A 14,323-nucleotide genomic window follows, 5' to 3' on the forward strand; every position below is an offset into this window, starting at 1 on the left:
AGTCAAATTTGATACCTCCACTATGGGCTAACCCCCCTTTAATTCTCTGCACGTGTTCTCTGTATGACTGTACTGTGCGAGTAGTGGCCCTACTGAGTGGATCTGCATGGAATTTCTCTCTCCATTTCACAATATCTGCAGAAATGGATACTTGTGCTGAAATTCTCAAAGAATCCGCCAATGTTATGTGACCCCAAGTTGTTTCCACAAATAGCATGCCTTATTCCTTTACAGACTTGTCCATCTGGTAACACTATACCACTTTTCTCAAGTTCTTTCAGATCTTTAACCAAGCGACCCAGGACTAAATCCTGGCCAAAATGTTTGAAGTCTTTCTCTTTGCAAAGAAGAACTAATTGCATTTGATCAGTGTTTGACCTATTGTATGGTAAAAGGTCTGCCAGAGAAAGATACACAGCAAGTACTTTGTGCTTTTTTTTCCCTGACCCAAGTGGGTTTACCACCTCGAAAGCATCTTGATATAAGATCAAGCCTAACGACCCATCTTTTTTAAGTGTGTTGTCTGTTACATTCTCCCCATCCCAAACATCCTGAAAAACATTGTCAGTTTCTGTATGGGCATGAACTTGTTTGTACTGCTCAAATACAGACTGACTCTGAAAAAGAGCATTGAGTGTTTGGTCTATTGGGACATAATGGGCAAAGCTATCCTTGCCGGCTTCATTTTGTCCCAGGCATATTGGAACAGGTTCGACATAATTAAATTGACTCTTGAAAACAGTCTTTCTCCGTAGATCTGTTTTTAATGTGTGTGTATTGTGAGTACGGAAAAGATCTTCTGCTCTCAGATCATCAATTAGAGCCCTAATTGAATCATCTGAAATCCCCATCTGACGTAACTTCTCATCCAATTTAGAAAATAACTGAGACTGGCTGAGATCATGTATTGACTGCATATCTTCAATGATTGTCTGAATGGTGGAGGCCGGAACCAGTAACTTTGCCTGTAGCTTAAGATAAAACAGAGCAAGATTCCTCAAAAAAAGTGAATCTTCAATATTTTCTGGGCTAAACTCCAAATGGTCTGCATTGTCAGCAGCATCAATCTCCACATCACACTGCGAATCACTGTCTCCATGAGGACCACTAGATCTACTTACACCAGCCAGACTGATAACAGAATCCATTAAATTGCCCTCTTCACTTCTTTTATGTTTTCTTGACAAATGAGATGTAAATGTAGAAACCACAATAAACGTTTTATCACATTGCTTGAAGGGACAAACAATAGTTCGTCCTTCTTTGATGTGCACCTTAAGATGAGAATAAAACTCAGTCAAGGAGTCACATTTGGCACGGCAGGAGGAAATATGACACGTAAGATCCACTAACCTAATCGATCTTGGCTGAACAATACTATCCTTATGATGTCTGTAAATATGTCCCTTCAGACCAGCACATTTTTTAAATGTCCTTTGGCAATTAGGCATACAGCACTGCAGTACTAAATTGGGTATGTTGCTGTGAATTTTTATGTGCCTCACATAGGCCACAGAGGTGGCTGACTGTTGTCCACAAATTTGGCAAGAAAACATTATGCAAGCCAATTAGACTTATTGATAGATTAGCAGTAAATTGCTAGATTAAACCATTTAAATTTTCACCTGGTTCTGAGATATAAATCCTGGGATATCATCTTGAACAGCAGTGTGATCAGGGCTGGTACCCTGCATCTGTAATTAAAAAAAAACAAAACAAGAAAACAAATGTTAACATTGATCTACAACAGCTAACGCTATCAGTGAATAGATGTATGTTAGCCGTTTGATTTTCAGAATAAATCTGCTTTAACCAGACGTGCACATGGCAAGAATGCCACACAAACTTGACCACGGGAATGCTACTTAAACGTTATAGGCCTAACGTTAGCCTATTGTTTATAGATTTAGATCGTATACATAAATGGACATTAAAATAAACGCATTGTTTCTAAAATTAATGGGCAAAATATCGAAATGTTGCTAGCTTGAATCACCTTGGCTCACTAGCTAAGTTACTTCATTTAATGTGGTGTAAGTCCGTGGCGTTTAGTATACATCAACATCACTGATATATGTTAAAACTATGCATGACTTTCAAGAAACTCATTAATCTCACCGGATTATTGTGATTTTGGTCGACGTAACCACCGCGATCTTCCGACATGGATCTCCGTGTTCGTTGCAGGTTCAAAATGCCGCCTTCTACGCTCCTTCCCAGAATGCAAAAAATACTGTATGAACATGTTATTTATTTCAGATAGTGGCACCAATAGACGTGGCGACACACACACACACACACACATTGGGAGCGCAGTTCCTCAACTAAATAAATGTATAGGCCGTCTCGCGTAAAATCCGGAGTGTAGGGTATTAATAGGGTAATAAAAGGCTACATCCACGATAACAAACATTTGCGCATGCACAGAAAACACCGCAAACTTTCTTATTTCTTATTTATATGTAGCTATGCAAGATTATTCATGATAACATTTGCAGTAGAGAAATCAGGTGTTTAATTTGTCTAATCTTCATTCAGTAACGTTAAATGCATATATTTAGTTAGTTAGTGGATTGCACCGTCGACTATTGATTGAATCAGTCGTTGTTTAGCAACCTAAAAAAAACGAAATGAAATTGCTAACTTCTCCACTGATAAATAACTTTTTTTATAATAAGCATAAAATTGCATATCGGCAATTATCTGCAAATATACCAGACCATCTTACTCTATCCGACATCTTTGCTTGAATTTTCGATTTTGCCGTTAAATAACAAAAATGAGGCGTTATTTAACAATGAGGTGTTAAATAACAAAAATGAGGCGTTATTTAACAATGAGGTGTTAAATAACAAAAATGAGGTGTTATTTAACATTATATTTCCTAAAATTAACAGTAAGGCGCAGTTATTAAAAATAACAGGTTAATCATGTTGAAATTTGGGTGTAAATTAACAGAAACATTTAACAGTGTAGCCTAAATACATTATCCCTAATTTACTGGAGAGCTGGAACGGAGACTATCAGCTCACTACTTTTGATTGATGGAAAGATGTGTCAAATATGTAGAGCCAGCCCTGATTGGCTGCTTGAATCTAGCTCTGCCTCTGACTGTCATTCTGACTCATCAGCCGCCCTTCCCCCACAGCACTGAGACTGATCGCGCGCGCGCCCTTCCCCCACAGCACTAGACTGATCGCGCGCGCGCCCTTCCCCCACAGAACCGAATCGTCCAGTTCGCGGTCTTTCTTTCTTTTGGCCATCGGTGGAGATATCATAGCACGGACGGTTGGTTACTCATGGTTCTTACAGGGCTTTCAACCGAGGAGGTCCTTCAAAAAATATCAGAAGCAGGCATAGAAGTGACCGACGTCAAAGCCCAGAGATTCAGAGGTAAGTTTGTATTTAAATGCCATTTTAGTTGACCAAATGTTTGTGGTAGTTAATGTTAACGGGCTAATGTTTGCCCCTCCCGCCACCCCCGTCAAATTGTATATGTCCTCTGCTAACTTAAGTTAGAGGATTATAAAGTGGATGAAACGTGGAATGTTACCGAATTTTTCCTGGTCAGGTCATGTTTTTTAATATGAATATTATAAAATATTAGAATTGCAGTCAGAGGACTTTTCAGAACTTTGAACTATGACCGAGGCTTATGCATATGCTCCAGTTGGTGGCGTCATAGGCCAGTCCCGCCACTCGGCAGCCATCTTGTTAACGCCTCCGGTCAGTTATTTCCATAGACAGTAAAATAGGTTATTTATTGTTTGGTAACCTATTAATTGGAAGGGTCTTAGCAATGTAAATTGTTTGTTAAATTGATTTACACCTAAAATTAAAAGACAAAAATTGCTATATTACAGGAATGGAACTAATGTGAGACTGCCTGCTAGTTTTGACATTCCAGCATTCCCCAGACACCTACAAACGAAGCTGGACAACAAAGAACCATGCCAGAGAAATCCAAAGGATAGACACATAATGATCCGGGTTCTCTATGAGGCTGTGGCACTATACACAATGTACGTAAGTGTATTGAGCAGTTGAGCTAAGGCTAATCTATACTTCCATTTAATATTTTATCTGATTCTAGGAAACCACCAGAAATAGTTAAGTCTTTGTAGAGCATATTTGCCCCATGAAACAAAATTCATGCTGACAAAAATTAATGGATGGTGTTTGTGCTGGTGCATGATTATTTCAAATAGGTGGCCTTCAATTGATTTACATTTCTTCTCTTGTAGGTATCCCACAACTTCAGAATATGTGCAAGTTGTAAAGATGCTGATTGCAAAATATCCTTTCCTGAAGGATCTCGAGGGAAATAGTTATGTAAGTGCATTTGCAAATAACTATACACAGTATTTTTAACATGAGGTATTACATCTTCCCAATGTTATGTGCAGGTCTGTCATAAAAGAAAAACTAAGCAACATTTAATATTATCTTCAATCTAAATAGGAATAACACTTGATCTGTTTGTTATTTAGCGCAAACAACTATTGTATAGAGCTGTCTTTGGTAATCGATATTTCTGTTTCAATTAGCACACATGGCACATGTCTCTGAGGCGTAAATTCAAGTGGGAGCGTGCACCTCTGGTTGACAACAGTGAAGTGAGAGGTAGTAAGGAGAAGTTTGGCCACAAAAAATCAAAGCAACTTGTAGAAACAGCGAGGACCAGTCAAAGAAATGTGTCCAAGGTCAGTGATGCCCAGCTTGGTGCATTGGTAATAAATGAGGCTTAGTTAAGTTGTAGTCACTGTTAGTTGGTTAATGTCTCTGTCGTATTTTCTTTTTCACAGTTTTGTAGTTATCAGTTATACGGTTGGTCAAGTCAGTTAAATCAGATTGATAGAAGATTGGTTCACTCAATGGAACTACACAAGACAATTTAGTGTTTAGTTTTATGTCAGATGTGTTTGTAAGTGTATCTCTCACTATCTCAATTCCCATAAAGGCACCAAGTGTTCTGGGTGAGGACCCATCCTCCATTGAGGCTCATGTGAATGTCTTGCATAGCCAGTACCAGAAGATGCAACCTGACTTCAGGATTGTACGGGACTGAATGCAGCAGACATTTGCATGGCGGCAAAAGGAGATTGCTGATGCCATGACTGTAGAGGACACAGTTAAGTAGTACCCTTTCTTAAGGACACCCACCGGGTAAGTAAAAAAATATCCTACGGTCATAGTTCAAATTCTTGGTGGTATATTCTTATTTACTGGTCTGTGTGAGTGTAATACATGCACCAAGTTTGATTCCCTTTAATGAAAATGAGAACTTCACCAGGAGTGTACTGCTCCAAAATGCTGTACATACAGGAGGATAACTTGATTTTAAGCTGAAAATTGTTATGAAGGATGCACAACAACATGTTTGTATTTAGTTTAATTTTGGGCACACTTTTTAGCCAGCTGGTTTGTGGAGGAAACCAAAACAAGTGTGTGGTGTGCACCTTTCAAAATAATTTCTCAGCTTTATGTTGCCACTCAAAATTGTGTTTTCCAGTCTGTGCTTCATTTATTTTGGAGTAGTACATTCCTGGTGAAGCTTTCATGACAGGGGAGGAGTTATTGGGTCAAACTTGGTAATGTATTGTACTCTAATAACATTTCAGTTACATAGTGGTTTTTGCTTGTTTATTAATCATCATTAAAAATGTGACAGCGGAAATTAATGATGCAAATTTTAATGGTTTTATAGTATGAAAACTAACATGTAATCTACACACAAATGTCACACATCTTCCATATGCCATTAAGCACTGCTGCTTAGATTAGTATCAAGCTGAATGAACTCTGTTACTGAATAAAGCTTAATGTTTTTTTTTCTGTAGTTGTTTGATGAGTTGGAACGTATCCATCCAGCAACAGGGAACTTGTGTCAGCGAATCAATGAAGGCTTCAAATGTATTGTACCGAAGGTGCTTCACCTAGCTCAAAGGAAATCCCCACTATTCCAGTTTTACCTGGAGACAAAAGAAGAAGCTCTGACTGAGGATCTTCCAGGTACTGATTAAATGTTAATACCTATACCACAGTGTTTCCAAGTCGTGGGCCTTAATATGTCTTTAATTCTATTTTAGATTTGTTATTATTCTTATGTCATAAAACAGTGTACTTCAATTGGCAAGGTCTTAATTAACATAGGTTCTGTGGGGAAGTCATCTTTTATATTCAAATTGCTTAACTGAAATTGACATCTACACTGGACCAAATGCATAGTGATGACCTTAATATTTACCTGAACTGCTTCTGAATTAGAAAAATGGTGTTTAAATATCAAATATAACTGATGTCTTGCAGATATTGACTTTAGGACAGCCCTCATCTTTCTGCCTTACATGTTCAAGGAGAACATTGATCACTTTATTACACTTGGAGAGGTATGTCTTGCTTGCTAAAATCTCTTTTGTTCACCTCCGTAACACCAAATACACTTGACAAACTGATAGAAAGTAAATCACATTGTTAACCCCACACATATCTCCACTTAAAGGAATACTTTATCCACTTTTAAATATTTCATTACTTTTAAGTGGTATGTAAACTGGTAATGAGGCTGATCACCTCATCATGGTTGCTACGCTGAAGACTTGCTTGGATGGTCCTATTGCTTTTTGTCTTCCACCATTGTTAAATTACTTAAGATTCATCACTTCTTGCTTAAATTCAGTCAAACAAGTTTTAACAGCAATTCATATCTGTTCTTGTGTGAAAGGAAAAGGCAGAAGTTTGAGTACATAAGCACAATATTTGTGCACAATGACTAAAAAATAAAATTGTACTCTTAATTGTGTAGCATGAACACCCAAAACAAAATCTAATTTACTAGCTGAGTCTGCACACCACATCAGAATAGTCACATTCTAATTATAAACCACTATTTGAGCATATAATGTGTAAAGAATGTAGATGATGCATGTGCTTAGTAATCTAGTGTATCTACCCAATAACACAATGCTAATTATTGCTATTTTAACAACCCTATCAATGAACATCACAACAGCCTCACATTCCTCCTTTAAGAGCAAGTGCAATATGTCAGAATGGATTACCTTTTCGTTCATTACCAGAATTTGTGAGGTATTAATACTTTTCACCAAAATGGTAAAACTGTCAAGGTTAATTTTGCTTTTTTCCTTTTGGCTTTGAATAGACTGATCTTGACAGCTCGTACCCAACTATTCAGTTGACCGACCAAGACTGGAAAATGGCCTTTGCCAGGAGAGCTCCAAACATTCTGAAAGTGGACCACATTGAGGTGTGTCTGTCACGAGTGTAAGGCAATGAAGGCTGACGAAGGTTGAGGATCCAAATGCAGCTTACTTTATTGTTAACAAAAACACAAAGGAAAACCCTCAGTGGGGAAATAAACATAAATAGAGAACTCGGGCAGGGAACACAGACCAGACTAACAACATTCACAAACATTCAACTACATTCAGTAGGAGTGCCATCAAATTTGTCAGGGAAAGCGAGCCGAGGATTAACTGATGTACTCACTGTATTTGAAGGATCACTTTGAGGTGGTGGGGCGGCGGGAGTACTTGGCGCATTAACAACTGCTGTACGATGTTCCTGCAACCCTCGTACGAGTTGTTCAGTGAGTGTAGTCAGATGATTCAATTGTTGGTGATGCAGGTTCAGACGAGAAGCTTGGGTTGTGAGCTCAGTGGTCAATTGCATGACTGCTGCTGGATCGGTTGTTGGCAGAATTCAGGGCAGGCAGCAATAATCAGAAGTACAAGAACAGTCCAAGATCAAAACCAGATAAACAAAACACGGGATAAACGCTCAGAATTGATAACCAAGGCAAATCAATTCTGAGCGTTTATCCCGCGTTTTGTTTATCTGGTTTTGATCTTGGACTGTTCTTGTACTTCTGATTATTGCTGCCTGCCCTGAATTCTGCCTGTTGTCTGGATTACCCCTGCTGTTTCTTCTGCCTTGCTCTGTCTGCCCTGTTTGACCCAGCCTGTACGACCTTCCTTATTAAAAGCTGCAAATGGATCCTACTGAGTCTAGTGAATCATTACAGTGTCGCACCTCAGGAATCGATGAAGGAATCATCTCAGCGTTCTGCACATACTTCGTGTTCAATCTTTCATATCCAAGACATCTGAAGAACACACTGATGTTTCTCCAAAGGTACATTGCCAAAATAGTTGTGGATGGTGACCAGCCTCTGCCAATAACTGTCACTAGGCAAATAAATCTCCTCTACTGACCATGCCTCGTCCATACCAGTGCTCCAAATGCTCCAGGAGGACATTCACCTTGATGAAACTAATTCAGCACATAGGACTCATTCATGCCCATGAAGCCAATTTCACTATTACATGTGGACTTAATGACTGCCAGTCAACATTTACAAAATATGAATCTTTTAGGCGACATGTATATCGAAAACACATAGACCGTGTTTTACGTCCTGACAATGATGACGACGACGATGGAAATACTGAGGTAGTCAATGAAGATTTTGATCAGCCTAGGACACACACTGTCACTGAAAATCACAGTTATCAGAAAGACTGCAGCATGTTGGTATTACTGGATCTGCTTCACAAAAGTGGTGCCTTTTCAGGCTTTTGCCTTTTGTAATGGCACACCGTGTGCCACCTGATTGTAAATATTGGCATGTTTTTTTGTTGTGTCGAGAGATTACTGAGATCGTTATGGCTACGAAGGTGAAGAGAGAGAACCTTTTTTTGTTAAATGTACTTGTTCAAGAGTTCCTGACAGAAATGAAAGATGTGTTTGGGGGTGTTATTACTCCAAAGTGTCATTACTTAATTCATTATTCAAGACTGATACAAATGTATGGGCCGCTGCGTTTGTTATGGTGCATGAGATTTGAGGCCAAGCACCAATATTTTAAAATGGTTGCCCATAACTGCAGAAATTTTGTAAACATAGCTACAACACTGAGCAACAGACACCAGATCAGACAGTGCTGGGAGTTTTGTGGGAGTATGCTGGGTGAATTTGAGAAAGTGCCAGTAAAAATTGTGACCACTCATTTTTTATCTTTACCTGTGGAGCTGCAGAGAGCCCTGATGGTCAATCACAACCTCAGTGATGTAGATTTAACAGAGAAAGCTATCCAACGTGTGTCTGAAGTAACAGTCAACAATGTGAAGTATGCTGTCAGAGATGTATTTGTCATAGATGTACTGCATTCTGAGCGTATTCCATTGTTTTGGCAAATCAAGTACATCTTTAACATAGACACCATGTGGATCCTTTGTGGAAAAATGTTGATTCCTCTGTCCTATGACCGTCACTTTCATGCATGCAGTGTCAAGGTTGATAAAGAATGGACTTTACTGAAACCAGGAGATGAAATGGACTTTCAGGCAAATGACACTTACTCAGTTGATGATCATTTATATGTCACAGTTAGACATTGTGTTTAAAATGAAATGTGTTTAAAATGAATTTAATCATTTTAAGATTTTAAGAATTGTAAGATTTAATAAATTCTGATTTTAATTCAGCGTGTGTGTGTGTAAATTATATATATATATATATCACAGCAAGAAGGTCGTGGGTTCAAACCCTGGTTGCCCCGGCCTTTCTGTGTGGAGTTTGCATGTTCTCCCGTGTCTGCGTGGGTTCTCTCCGGTACTCGGCTTCCTCCCACCATCCAAAAGACATGCAGGCTAGGTTAATTGGTGTCTCCAAAAAAATTGCCCTAGGTGTGGATGTGGATGTGGATGTGGAGGTGAGTGTGAGTGTATGTCTGTCTATGTGTGGCCCTGCGATGGACTGGCGACCTGTCCAGGGTGTCCCCCGCCTTTCGCCCAATGTTAGCTGGGATAGGCTCCAGCCCCCCGCGAACCTGTACACAGGATAAGCGGTTGACGATGGATGGATGGATGGATGGATGGATTGTACCGTCAAAGCCAATTTTGTACCCTTTTTTGAAGGGTCCATTTTGTACTGTAAAGGTAAAGGTACAAAATTGTCACCACAGGTACAAGACTGGTCTCTTAAGGTACAAAACACAGGGGTACAAATATGTACCCTATGCCAAGGGTACAAAAGCTGTACCCTTTAGGGTACAGCCCCAGTGATAAGCCATTGTACCCCTAAAGGTACAATTATGTACTTTATTTTCTGAGAGTGTACCCGCTCAGGATGTGCTACCGGTAGTTCAAGCTGTCATATTGTCTGACAAAATGTGCTTCTTTCTCAGAATGAGCTACTATTTTATTAAAAACCGCCTTAATAAATGATGTAAAAACTGAGGTAGCACATCCTGTCAGCTTGAGACACCCCATCAGAATGAACTACCACCTTAATAAATGATGTAAAAACTGAGGTAGCACATCCTGTCAGCTTGAGACACCCCATCAGAATGTACTACCGCCTTAATAAATGATGTAAAAACTGAGGTAGCACATCCTGTCAGCTTGAGACACCTCATCAGAATGTACTACCGCCTTAATAAATGATGTAAAAACTGGGGTAGCACATCCTGTCAGCTTGAGACACCCCATCAGAATGAACTACCGCCTTAATAAATGATGTGCAAACAGGGCTAGCACATCCTGTCAGCTTGGAAGTCAGCTGGAGCACCCCTATTTCAGGAGTGGTGTTCGGAGATTGCCAGGTTGGCAGCTTTGGAGGAAGGGGCATCCAGACGACTGGGGAGTTTAGACCTCTGTGTAGAAATGGGGCAAATAATGCCTATTTTGGAGGGCTCTCAGGGAGGGACAGTGGAGAGAGAGAGGTGTAGTGGATGTGTGTGATTATATATATGTATTTTTTTGTGTCTATAATTATGTGACCAAATATGGTTAAATTACTTTAAAAGGCAATTGTGAATTTAACTGCAAATAAACTTACTGCTATGCTCAATTAATGTGCATGCTATAGAATTTCTGGCCATTTCCACAGATTTTGGATCCGTCTGAACATTGAGAGCTGTTCCGGTTTTTAGGTAATCCTCTGCAAACTAACAAAAAAAAATAAATTGAATAATTTTAAATAATTTGTTTCCCTACTTTTAAAACTAAGACTCCACAGCTGCTCCCATCCATCTGTTGCTCATGCTGTAAACTATGTGTAGTCCAAGTCGCAACCATCAGAATGTAACTTTGCATGTTTAGGAAATTTCTTTAAAAAAAAGAAAAACACCTTTCAAAGCAAATATTTTATATTTGATAGCACAGGTAAATTATGATAGACACCTATAAATGATTTTACTGCTTATGAAAAGTAAATCTTAAAGATGCAATCATTTTTCTGCCTCAGTAACTGTTAGGTTTCACTGACTAATATGAAAGTGGTCTTGGACTTATACTAACACCTATTATTACATGGCAGTCTGGAATCCTCAATTCTGATTTGTCAATGGCAATCTAGTGGTCTGATATCTCCTTGTAACACCTCCTTGTTCTCGCCTGAGAAAGAATAATCAGACCGGTCACCCGGGTACTGCACGCCATCTTTACTGCTTCTTGGATCTTTGCATTCTCTACAAGTAAGCTAATAAAATATTTTCAACATAAATTAATGTGTCATCTGCATTTATTAATTAATTAATCAATATTTCATGAACATGTATTTGTTTATTTGCAAGTAGTCTTGTAAAACGCGGAATAATTAAGAGTCAGATGGCCATTTTTACGAAATAAACACAAACAGAACTCTGACACAAACCTGAGGCAGATATACTTTAAGCTGTTCAGCGATTTATTTCTTCTAACATAATTACATAATTTCAATGCAAAACAATATTTTCTGTACATGTATTCATTTATTTGGTTAGTATCTGTGTAATAAGCAGGATTAAGCACAGATAGCAGATTGTTATCACATAATAAACCTCGACGGGCCTGTACATTATCCCTTACAAAGTGTGGGTGGAGCATCACACAAAAAGATTTTTGGTCGGTTACCAGTGTCACTGTAGAACTGCTCTATTCACTGTCAGCCATGATTACTACATTAGTGACTACATTGTTTTTTCACTGCACTGGCCAGTAAAACAACCATAAAAAACCATATTTGGTGCACTCTTAAATTGATCAAAAGATTAAAATTAAGAAACATTTTAATGTGAGCAATGACCTCCAGTTTCTATGTATCTTCCTTTTGTAAGCATCTTCTTTTCCTTGTGGATCTACAATCATGATCATCTTCTCTGACAACTTGAGAATCTGAAACAAACATTTACGAAACATAAATAAACATAACATGTATAGTCGTACAACATATATTGTAATCATGATCAATTATGTACTTAAAAAAAATAGTTGAAGTTAAATAACTGTTTACCATCAACAGCAGTGACATACAGTTTACCACAGAAATAAAACCTCCATCCCTTCGTAAAACAAAAGTAATTAAATTAATTTATATTTTGCTTCACAAAATACACAATGACCTTTACAAAGAGTAGTGCCATGCAAACTCCTTATAGGAAGCCAAAGTCAAAAGTGGCAAGGACAGAAAAAAATCTGAAGATCTAGAACGGTTGAAGTTAACATGTTAACAAATGCAATTAAATGTTTAACATTTCAATGTTTTAATGCTGTTAACGCATTCATTCAATTTGACATTACAGTTTTATTCTGTTCTCTGTGATTTCATAAAAACTGATCAGAACCTTCAAGAGCAGATTCGAACTGATAAGATTTAAAGTGCAATTCTCTCTCTCCCTGCCTCTCACTTTCTCTCACACACCCACACCCCAGACAGACAGTCCCAAGTGGAGCACACATTCATTACTACATAAAGGAGAAAGACCCTCTTTAGATAAAGACCCTGGTTTTTTTTGTGTGAGACGAGTAAAGAGCACTATACATTGTTATCAGTGTTACCCACACAAACTGCCAAATTTAATGATTACACACAGGCTGTTATTTAGTTTTTACTAGCATTACATTTTAAAACTTAATCATATTGAAATATCTTAATCGTTTGACAGTCCTAATAAGAAGATGAGTCACTCTTACCACAAGAATCCAATGATCTCCGGTGTTGAATGGACACAACCAAACATCATCATCTGGGATGGCCATCTAAGAAAGATAAGACATTTAACCACTTGTGTCAGCCGATACATTTTAAAGGTACTCAATGTCAGGATTTATAACCTTTTGTACAACTCGAAATCGACCATGAAATAGTACAGTAGAAACCACAGAGGACAGAAGAAACACTTTGGCCTGTGTAAAACAAACAAAAAGAATGTTCTCCACAATTTCTTTACATAAACATTTCCCAAGTATTTTATTACAGAAATTAAGTATTAAAACAAATGTATACTTATAGTTACCTTCATTTTCTTTTTAAGTGTATATAGGTAACTATCGATTACCTGTTTTAAAAAAGCAGAGAATTAATGTCACAATGAAAAGAACAAAAAACAAATATCATGTGCAAAACTATCCTTGTTTAAACTTTTGTTCCTACCTCATCTGATAGCCAGTTACTCCCTTGCAAAGTTTGCAAGGAAGAATCGTACAATTTGTATGGACCCACTACAGCTTCTACTCTACCAACAGCCTTCTTTGACCAGATGAGCTGAACTATTTCAAATAAAAACACATTTGAAACCTCAAAATAATTAGTCATAATATGAAGTTCTTTCATATCTTTTGAATTGATTCAACCACTAAATTTTTTCACCTCTCTCCTCAAGGTCCTTTGCTATAGCTTCACTTTTGATTGTATTAATGCTGCTTCTCTTTCCTCTTCCTTTTTTCCCATCCAAAAGAATGATGTGGTTCTTGCTGTCAGTTGTCTCCTTTCCTGATTTCTGAATTCCTGTTGTCTCCTTTCCTGATTTCTGAATTCCTGATGTCTCCTTTCCTGCTTTCTGAATTCCTGTTGTCTCCTTTCCTGATTTCTGAATTTCAGTTGTATCCTTTCCTGCTTTCTGAATTCCTGTTGTCTCCTTTCCTGATTTCTGAATTTCAGTTGTCTCCTTTCCTGATTTCTGAATTTCAGTTGTATCCTTTCCTGCTTTCTGAATTCCTGTTGTCTCCTTTCCTGATTTCTGAATTCCTGTTGTCTCCTTTCCTGATTTCTGAATTTCAGGTGTCTCCTTTCCTGCTTTCTGAATTCCTGTTGTCTCCTTTCCTGCTTTCTGAATTCTAATCTGGTGCCTATTACACGCCAAACTAAGATTGATGTGGGGACATAAACTGTTAAGTTAGCACTTTTAAACATCCGCTCACTTAAAAATAAATCACTTCTAGTCAATGACTTAATAAGCACATACAACCTGGATTTTATGTTTCTAAATGAAACTTGGCTAGAAGACAGCTGTAGTGCAACAGTCCTTAATGAAACATCCCCT

Source organism: Xyrauchen texanus, chromosome 2 (genome assembly GCF_025860055.1).
Source record: "Xyrauchen texanus isolate HMW12.3.18 chromosome 2, RBS_HiC_50CHRs, whole genome shotgun sequence".
Lineage (NCBI taxonomy): Eukaryota > Metazoa > Chordata > Actinopteri > Cypriniformes > Catostomidae > Xyrauchen > Xyrauchen texanus.